Source organism: Scyliorhinus canicula, chromosome 13, assembly GCF_902713615.1.
Source record: "Scyliorhinus canicula chromosome 13, sScyCan1.1, whole genome shotgun sequence".
NCBI classification, from domain to species: domain Eukaryota; kingdom Metazoa; phylum Chordata; class Chondrichthyes; order Carcharhiniformes; family Scyliorhinidae; genus Scyliorhinus; species Scyliorhinus canicula.
The window spans coordinates 44,422,907-44,433,416 of record NC_052158.1 but is presented as its reverse complement, the minus strand read 5'-3'; the positions used below and the strand labels follow the sequence as shown (position 1 = coordinate 44,433,416).

At 47.1% G+C, this 10,510-nt stretch overlaps 3 protein-coding genes across 3 annotated transcripts in view; all 3 read right to left on the bottom strand.

Moving 5' to 3' along the window:
* LOC119975580 (zinc finger protein 883-like) overlaps positions 1-10,510 on the bottom strand; it is an 84,100-nt gene that overhangs the window by 4,090 nt on the left and 69,500 nt on the right. The window lies entirely within an intron of this gene.
* Positions 1-10,510, bottom strand: part of LOC119976643 (zinc finger protein 721-like) — a 999,221-nt gene that overhangs the window by 919,264 nt on the left and 69,447 nt on the right. The gene's annotated exons all lie outside the window — the stretch shown is intronic.
* Positions 1-10,510, bottom strand: part of LOC119975581 (zinc finger protein 91-like) — a 177,204-nt gene that overhangs the window by 97,247 nt on the left and 69,447 nt on the right. The gene's annotated exons all lie outside the window — the stretch shown is intronic.

Here is a 10,510-nt window from a genome sequence, read left to right as displayed (position 1 = left end):
CACCCCTACAACCCTAAGATGTACAGGGTAGGCGGATTAGCCACGCTAAATTACCCCTTAATTGGAAAAAAATAATTAGGTACTTTAAATGTATTTTTAAAAAATTCAACAACTGGAGGAGGAGACACCAAAAATATCCCCTTCCTCAATCATGCAAAAGACAACGCTGAAGCATTTTCAACCACATTCAGCCAGAGGTGCCATCTCCTCTCCATCTCAGTTCCTCCCGAGGTCCCCAGCATCACTGATGTCAGTTTTCAGCTAATTCAATACACTCCATCACTGGATACTGCTTATGCTGTGGGCCCTGACATCAATCCGGCAATAGTACTGAAGACTTGTGATCCAGCACTTGCCGTTTCCTTAGCCAAGCTATTCCAGGGCAGCTTACCCTGCAATGTGGAAAACTGCCCAGGTACGTGCTGTCCACAAAAAACAGGAAAAATTCATCACAGTTAATTACTGCCCCATTTCATTCTCAATTATCAGTAAAGCGATGGAAGTGACGATCAACAATACCAAGTGGCACTTACTCAGTAATACTGTTCACTAATGCTCAGTTTGGGTTCTGCCAGGATCACTCAACTTCTGACCTCATTACAGTCTTGGTTCCAACACAGACAAAAGATTAACATAAACAAGAGGTGAGGTGACAGCAAGGCAGCATTTGACCGAGTATGGCATCAAGGAGCAAAAGCAGAACTGGAGTCAATGGAAATCAGGGGTAAACGCTCCACTGGTTGGAATCATACCCAACACAAGGGAAGATGTTTGTGGTCATTAGAGGTCAATTATCTCAGTCCCAGGACAGCGTAGCAAGAGTTCCTCAGGGTAGTGTCCTAGGCCCAACCATCTTCAGCTGCTTCATCAATGATCTTCCTTCCAACATAAGGTCAGAATTGGGGATGATCATTGATGACCACCCAATGTTAAGCACCATTCGCCGATACTGAAGCAGTCCTTGTTTATATGCAGCAAGACCTGGACAATATCCAGGCTTGGTGATCAGTGGTAAGTAACATTCACGCCACACAAGTGCCAGGCAATAACCATCTCCAATTAGAGAGAATCTAACCATCGCCTCATGACATTAAATGGCAGTGCCATTGCTGAATCTCCCACTATCAACATCCTGGAGTTCATCATTGACCAGAATCTGAACTGGACCAGCGATGTAAATGCAAGAGCAGGTCAGACAGAGGCTGGGAATTCTGTGACAAGTAACTCACCTCCCGACTCTACAAGGCACAAGTCAGGAGTTTGATAGAATATACTCCACTTTCCTGGATTAGTGTAGCTCCAACAACACTCAAGAAGCTCAACACCATCCAGAAGAAAGCAGCCACTTGGATTGGATTGAATTTGTTGACTGTCACGTGTACTGAGGTACAGTGAAAAGTATTTTTCTGCGAGCAGCTCAACAGATCATTAAGTACATGAAATGTAAAGGAAATAAAAGAAAATACATAATAGGGCAACACAAGGTACACAATGTAACTACATAAGCACCGGCATCGGATGAAGCATACAGGGGTGTAGTGTTAATGAGGTCAGCCCATAAGAGGGTCGGTGAGGAGTCTGGTAACAGCGGGAAAGAAGCTATTTTTGAGTCTGTTTGTGCGTGTTCTCAGACTTCTGTATCTCCTGCCCGATGGAAGAAGTTGGAAGAATGAGTAAGCAGGGTGGGAGGGGTCTTTGATTATGCTGCCCAGGCAGCGGAAGGTGTAGATGGAGTCAATGGATGGGAGGCAGGTTTGTGTGATGGACTGGGCTGTGTTCACGACTCTCTGAAGTTTCTTGCAGTCCTGGCCGAGCAGTTGCCATGCCAGGCTGTAATGCAGCCAGATAAGATGCTTTCTATGGTGCATCTGTAAAGGTTGGGAAGAGTTAATGTGGACATCACCAAAAATCTTTCCTGGTCCACTCACGTCGACGCTATCACCAAGAAAGCACAACAGCGCCTATACTTCCTCAGGAAACTAAGGAAATTCGGCATGTCCACATTAACCCTTACCAACTTTTACAGATGCACTATAGAGAGCATCCTATCGGGCTGCATCACAGCCTGGTATGGCAACTGCTCGGCCCAGGACCGCAAGGAACTTCAGAGAGTCGTGAATACCGCCCAGTCCATCACACAAACCTGCCTCCCATCCATTGATTCCATCTACACCTCCCGCTGCCGGGGGAAAGCGGGCAGCATAATCAAGGATCCCTCCCACCCGGCTTACTCACTTTTCCAACTTCTTCCATCGGGCAGGAGATTCAGAAGTCTGAGAACACGCACGAACAGACTCAAAAACAGCTTCTTCCCCACTGTCACCAGACTCCTAAATGACCCTCTTATGGACTGACCTCATTAACACTACACCCTGTATGTTTCAACCGATGCCAATGCTTATGTAGTTACATTGTATATCTTGTGTTGCCCTATTATGTATTCTCATGTATTTTCTTGAATTCTGTTTAATTCCCTTTTCTTCCCATGTACTGAATGATCTGTTGAGCTGCTTGCAGAAAAATACTTTTCACTGTACCTCGGTACACGTGACAATAAACAAATCCAATCCAATCCAATCCAACATGCTGAATTTCCTTAGTTTCCTGAGGCATATAATTGAGGAAGTATACTTGTTTGGCACCCCCTCCACCAAACTAACATCTACCCCCTCCAGTACCAATGCATAGTGGCAGCAGTGTGTATCATCTACAAGGTGCACTTCAGCAACCCACCACATCTTCTTCGATAGAACATTCCAACCCTGTGAGCTCTACCACATAGAAGGACAAGGGCATCTGGGGAACACCACCACCTGGAGATTCACCTACATACCATCTTAACTTGGAAATATATCGCCGTTCCTTCACTGTCATTGGGTCAAAATCCTAGAACTCACTCCCTAACAGCACTGAAGGTGTAGCTACACCTCATGGACTGCAGCTGTTTAAGAAGGCAGTTCACCACCACCTTCACAAGGGCAATTGGGGATGGACAATAAACTGGTCAGCCAGTGATGCCCACATCTCATGACCTAATAATTGAAACAAATCACTGTAAAAGGTCTGAAAACACTTCAAGCTACATTATCAGACAAAATGCCAGTGAATCACAGAATAGGTGTTAGGAGATTGCCAAACACTAGATCAGAGAGGTTGGTTTTATGAAGTACCTGAAAGGAGAGTGAGTTTAAGAGGTTTAGGGAGGGAATACCAGAGCTTAGGACCCAGGCAGCTGAAAACTTAAACACCAATGGAAACTACCCAAGAGATACAACTTGGAGTGCAGAGATCTGAGAGGGTTGTGGGGCTGAGCTGATTGTCAACCTTGCCTCAGGAGGTAGTACTCTCTCCCCGTGTCCAAGGGTTGTGGGTTGAAGTTCCACTCCAGAGACTTTAGCACTGAGACTGACACTCGAGTGCAATAGTGAGGGAGTGATGCACCGTCAGAGGTACAATTTTTCAGAGGTAAGGTGAAACACCGCTCTCCCTCAGGGGCGTGTAAAATATCCCATGACACTACTTTGTAGATGAACAGGGGAGTTATCCCTGGTGTCCAGACCAACGTTGATACTTCAATAAATACCACTAAAACAGATCTGATGATTATCACATTGCTATTTGTGGGATCTTGCTGTGCACACATTGGCTACCAGGTTTCCTACATTATAACAGTGGACCCATTTCAAAAATACTTTGTTAGGTCAGCACGGTGGCACAGTGGTTAGCCATGCAGCCTCACGGTGCCGAGGTCCCAGGTTCGATCCCGGCTCTGGGTCACTGTGTGGAGTTTGCATATTCTCCCCGTGTTTGCATGGGTTTCGCCCCCATAACTGAAAGATGTGCAGGGTAGGTGGATTGGCCACGTTAAATTGCCCCTTAATTGGAAAAAACGAATTCGGTACTCTAAATTTAAAAGAAAAAATACTTTGTTGGCTGTAAAGATCTTTGGGATATCTGGTGGTCGTGAAAGGCTCTACGTAAACACAAATCTTTATTTTGCCTTCTCTGACGAGGTTACAGAGACAGGTGGGAGATCTGGCAGGGATTTGGAAAGACTGGAAACATCCAGATCCCAACATCCAGACAGAACCGTCCAGTCACAGGCCACAGGATAATTACCAGTTTCCAACACAATAATCGTAAATCAGTGCGAATTCTGCCATCCGAGATAATTACCCCTCAGCTTCTTATTCAAAAATGCGCCATCAACAAAACTCAGCCTGTAAATCAGAAGGGAAATGTTTCCAATAAACACCCTGAATATCCAACACACAGCCAATCAAACAGCTCAGCACAAAGCACCGAGTAAACAGGTCTGTGAGCTGGATCTTCTGACACAGCATAAGGGGCATTTCCACAGCTGATTGCCCACAGGATAGTCAGACTGCCTGAACATTAGTGTGGATATTGTGCAATGTAATGATTGTAAATTGTGCTCCTTCACTCACCATCTCCTGACTTGGTTTTGAGTCCCTACAGGAAGTGAAGCAGCTGTGGTAGAGGAAGAGGAGAGAATGGGCAGAGTGGGTGGGCTCTCTGATTGACGTCTCTCACAGACAATCCAAATATTTCTGCAGCAACAGGAGTTTCCTGAAGTTTGGGAAACTGACCGGGGAAACGGAGGCGACTTTGAGCAGCAGATCAGGTGGGGATTTAAACTTGTCATTGTCCCATCTGAATAAAACCTCACTTATTGCAGCTGCTGTCTCAGTTCCCCGGGTAAACGTTGACAGAGATTTCTAGTGTGGGAATAGCATTCTTCATCCTCGGAGGGTTTCAAACCGACATAACCAGTGTGGGATGTGCAGCCTTGGATGTTTGACAGCACATCAGAAGAGGAAGACGCACATCATCCAAGGCAGTGATGATGTGCAGTGGTGCGATCAGCACATGTACAGGGGAGAGGCACACAAGAGGGAGAGGATAAGGAGGACAAGGGACCAGGAGATATAGGGACACAGGAGCGAGGGGGCCCAGGAAAGAGGGGGAAAGGAGACACGAGCAAGCGGGAAAGAAACATCTGGGAGGGAAAGAACAGACTGTTTGAGTGTTTGGAGAGTGTCTCAGACACCGGCCTGAATAAACAACACCTCAATGTGTGCTGCACAAACTGGTGACCACACCATGGAAGGAAGGGATGGATCTTGTCCCTAATTACTTACCATCAGGTCTCTCACCTTCCCCAACTGTGGGTGCGATGTTCCTGATAATGAAAGCATTGTGGGATGACCCCGTGTGAGTGACATTCACATGGACTAGTCTCAGATGGCCATTACACACATGAAAGGATGGAATTTTTTTCTGTTTTGGGAGCTTTGCGTGTCTCCTCAGGTAACCTTCAATGTATATGAGTTTTATCAATCACTCCCAGCACCTTGGGGAAGCAGCGACTCCATAAAACTCCAGTGACCTCTGCTACTACTCTCTGAATGTTGTAGTCAATTTAATGAAGTCATTTACTTTCTTCCCATCGTCTCCTCCAATATCTGTTCTCCCGCTACCTCCCCTTTCTCCTACCTATCCTCCTCTCTCTCCCTCCTTCTCTCTGATTCTCCTTCTGCTCCACTCCATCGATCTCTGCACTTCAATCGTATTCTCTCTCTCCTATGTCTTTCACTTCTCCCTATTGTTCCTTGGGTGAATCTAGAACTGGCAGTTTAAAAATAAGGGTCAGGATTCTCCAAAAACACGGTGAAGTGTTGACGCCAGTGTAAACACTGGATTGCTTCATGCCGGTGTCAATGAGCCTCTTTGGCCCAGCGATTCTGTAGCCCACAGGGGGCCAGCACAGCGCCGAGTGCTCCGCTCTGTTCCAGCTGCCGTAAGCGACCCTGCACTGCCGGCCACAGGTCGGCGCGGTGGGCGCTTCTGCACCGGCGCCGCGCAACACAGTGGAGCCACACAGCGGGCTGGCACGGAAGGTAGCCCCCCCTCCCCCAGATCGCGCGCGGCTGCCGATCGGTAGCTCCCAATCGTGGACCGAGCTGTCGTGGAGGTCCCCTGAGGGCCCCCACCAGGACAGCCACTATAGCCGCGACGCCGAGCTCCTGCCGGGTGGAACCATATGTGAAGCATGCCGGCCAGAACCCGGCTGGTTGACCACGGAAAATCAACGAGGGGCCCTCTTTCAACGGCCCCTAACCGGTGCCGCATCGACCGCGCGCGACTAGCGCCGATTCTCCAGTCACTGGAGAATAGTGTCCCAGCATTGGATCCGATCGCGGGTCTGAGGACCCATTCTCTGCCTCCGCGCTGAGCACGGAGAATCCCATCCAAGGAGTCTCCCATTTAAGACTGAGATGAGGAGGAATTTCTTCTCTCAGAGAGTGATTGCTCTTTGGAATACTCTTCCCCAGAGAACAGTGGGGGCTGGTTCACTAAATATTTTCCAGGCTGAATTGGACAGATTTCTGATTGACAAGGGAATCAGTGGCTTTGGAGGCAGGCAGAAAAGTGGAGTAAAGGCCACAGTCACATCAGCCATGATCTTGTTGAATGGAGAGCAGGCTTGATGGGCTGAATGGCATCCTTCTGCTCCTATTTCTTATGAGCCACCTTTCTTTTTGTCTACTCTGATCTCTCCTCCTCTTCCTCCTCCCCTCTCACTCTACAGTAGTACAGAGGCGACAGGAAGAATAACACCAAGAGCAGTAGGTAATCAGCAGATTAAAAAGCTGATTTAAAGCTGATTAAAACCAGCAGATCAGATCAACACCCTGTCGGCCTCCCAAATCCTGTTCAGAATTGTGCCAACATGATCACCTCTAGTTTCAACCATGTTGGATCACCTCCAGTTTAACTATGTTGGAGCCCAGCAAAGGAGTGTAGGACACAATGTTAAAGGATCTTCAGCCAGAAATAACATGAATAAACAAACCTGACCTCCTTCGCTACTGGGAAGACTTTTATCTAATCCCCACACAGTGGAATAGCAGACTGACACTCACTGTGGAACAGTCTCTACTGAGGAATCAGCCCTTCAGCAAAGGAGGAGAGGAAGTTGGAGGAAATCATGTTTCCTTTTCTTGTTTTACAGAAGGATTATACCATACTATGCCAGAGAATACAGAGAGAATCAACACCACAGATAAATCCTGACCATCACCGAAGGAACAACTGTGAGAAGACATCCAGTCCCTTTATGGATTTGCTCAACACAGAGAAGGTTGGGCAGTGAAACCATCATCTGGAAATCCTTCGGGTCAGGGGAGCTTTGACATATCATCAGATCTGAAACTGGTCACTGGTGTGGAACCTTCCATCAGAATCAGCTTTTTCGAAGTTGCGGTTGTGGGTGAACAGTCAGCGTGAGGCTGGGAAGAAGTGTGAGTGGGCTCCACGTGTGGTGAGAACTTTAATGATTCATTGACATTATTCTGCCTGACAATGGTCAGTGATTGGTTCCTACGTAATGCTTTCTTGGAGAACTCGGCAGAAGTTTTTAGACCTTGGAAGTGAAGGGAACACTCTCTCTCTCTCTCCTGCTTGCTGACGTGAAGGAATGGCTTTATTATTCTGAAAGCAGTGAATGCCCGACACATCCTTTGCTGTCAACTTGGAGTGGTGGGGAGTAGAAACTCTCACAAGCCTGGAAGGAAGAACTGTCAAAACAAAAGTTGAACTTCGGAAAGATATGAACTAGAAGTCATCTCAGTGCATCAAGGATCTTTATCCTTTTAGTTTTATTCATATCTTATTTCCCTTCTGACCTGTGTTGTGTGTCAATGTGTGTGTGTAGAAAGTGAGAGTAGTTGGGAAGGTGGAGGGGGGGTTGGGAAAGGGGTATTAGACAATTGGTTACATTTTCTGTCCATTAGTTATAATACTGTGCATAATAAAATACTTCAGCACAGTGATTAATACTTTTGCTTCACATTACCAGGGACCCAGGTTCGATCCCTGCTTGGGACACTGTCTTTGCGGAGTCTGCACGTTCTCCCCATGTCTGCGCAGGTTTCCTCTGGGTGCTCAGATTTCCTCCCACAATTCCCGAAAGACATGCTTGTTCGGTGAATTTGACATTCTAAATTCTCCCTCAGTATATCCGAACAGGTGCTGTAGTGTGGCGACGAGTGGATTTTCACAGTAACTTAGTTAACACTGCAGTGTTAATGTAAGCCGACTTGTGACAATAAAGATCATTATTATTATTATATGTTACAAACCTAGTGATTGCAGTTTATTGGGCTCAACCAAAAACCTCAGATATTTTAAATCTTATGTTTCGACTCTGGCTCAAGTGGGGCTGGAATTGACCGCGCACTAGCACAGGGTATTGTGACACAGGAGAAACTGTTCACGTATGAGGTGTGTGAGAAAACATTCTCACATTTATTTCACTTCCGAAGACCTGAATCACCAACAAATTCACACAGGGGATAAGCCATTCAAATGTGAAGTGTGTGACGAGGTTTTCACACAGTCATTGTATTTCCTGGTCCACAATCCACTCATGTAAGGGAGAAACTCGATTGTTGTGAGTTCTGTAATAAACCCTTCACACAGTTGTCATTGTTTTAAAGAAATGTCTGTCTATGGTTCTGAGAGTTTCCCCTGATGCTGTGAAGCACCAGTGCGAACCATTACGCCACCGTGCTGCCCATTTTTAGACATAGTTCTAACAGTCTGTCAGAATAAAACTGAAGGAATAACGCACTCTTCTCGGGAAAGCTCAGTGTTTGTTTTAATGAGGTTTTTGAGGTTGTTTTCAAATCCGTCCATAGCCTCTCCCCTCCCTATCTCTGTAATCTCTTCCACCCCTCAAGATGGCATTGGAGTGTCAGCCAGGATTTCTTGTGCTCAAGTCCTGGAGTGGGACTTTGACCCACAACCCTCTGACTCAGAGAACAAGATTGTGGCTTTCAAGTCCAAATCCAGATGGATCATTCCATGATCACGGATTAAAGTTGTTGTCAGGGCCACACAAATAATTCCTCAGACTCTGGGGTCCCTTTATAAACCCCACCCACCATTTACTGAAACACAAACATGTTGTAAAATGAGTGAAAAATGTATCCTGTAGATGTTTACACACTGCATTGATCATCAATTCAATCAGATCACAATGTATCACCTTTAAATAAAACTGCTTCAATATGTCCGAGACAATTTTTAAAAATTGCTTTTGTAAAATGTCTTAACAAATATGCAACAATGATAAGAGCACCGGTTGTGATGGAGAGCTTACCCTAGTTGTGTCGATCAACGTAATCCGGCTGAAATTGATCAGGAATTTAAAATGAAATTCATTCGAAACATAAATTGACCACTCATGATCTTTAACACGGGTTTATTACATATCACAGGAAGGTGGTACAAACCACAGAAATGACCACGGCCCCAGATGGGAGTAATGAGTGGTGAGGTTCTGCCGACTGTGCCTGTTTGTTGCGGCTCTTCAAATTACACTCAGGGTTTTTGGGTGTTCAGGCACCAACAGTCAGTCATATTAATAACACTATGATGTTGTACATGCTGTGGCCAGAAATTATTTCAGCAAACTGCAGGCCCACAGATGGTGGCCACGATTCTCCACCCCCCACGCCGGGTGGGAGAATAGCGGGAGGGCCTCCTGACATTTTTCACGCCCTCCCGCTATTCTCTCCCCCACACGCTCGACCCACGCCACGAATCGCCACTCGCCATTATTTACGGCGAGCGGCGATTCTCCGAGGCCGATGGGCCGAGCGGCGGGCCCTTCATGCCCGTTTAACCATGGTAGCAAACACACCTGCTCGCTACCGTCGTGAAATGGGCACCAGATGCCCGTTTGGGGCATCTAGAGGCCCGATTGGCACGGGAGCACCACGACTGTGCTCGGGAGGGTACAGGCCCGCGATCGGTGCCCACCAGTCGTCGGGCCAGCGTCCAAAACAGACGCACTCTTTCCCCTCCGCTGCCCGGCAAGATCAAGCCGCCACGTCTTGCCGGGCAGCTGAGGAGAAAGACGCCAACTGCGCATGCGCGGGTTGGCGTTGTCGAACCTGCGCATGCGTGGCTGACGTCATCGGCCGCGTCAGCCGCCGTGGCGCTTGACGTGCGGCCTTGACGACCGTCGTCAAGGCCGCGCTGCCGTGACACACGGGGCCGCGCTACTAGCCCCACCCGGGGGGAGAATCTGCCCCGGAAGTGGCCGTGAAGGCTGCCGTGGGTCACTGCCTGTCCCAATGTGGAGAATCGCGCCCAATAGTTTTTGTGTCAAAGAAACAGAAGAAATAGATAAAAATAGTTTAATATAGTAAGAAGTCTTACATCACCAGGTTAAAGCCCAACATGTTTGTTTCAAACACTGGCTTTTGGAGCACTGCTCCTTCCTCAGGTGTTTGAAAGCTAGTGTTTGAAACAAACATGTTGGATTTTAACCTGGTGTAAGACTTCTTACTGTGCTCACCCCAGTCCAAGGCCGGCATCTCCACATCATAGTTTAATATAGTTATAATTACATTTTACCTCAATAATATTGGACAAGGCTTCTGCTTTTTTTCGTTTTATGGTGAAGTTTCTCCCCATC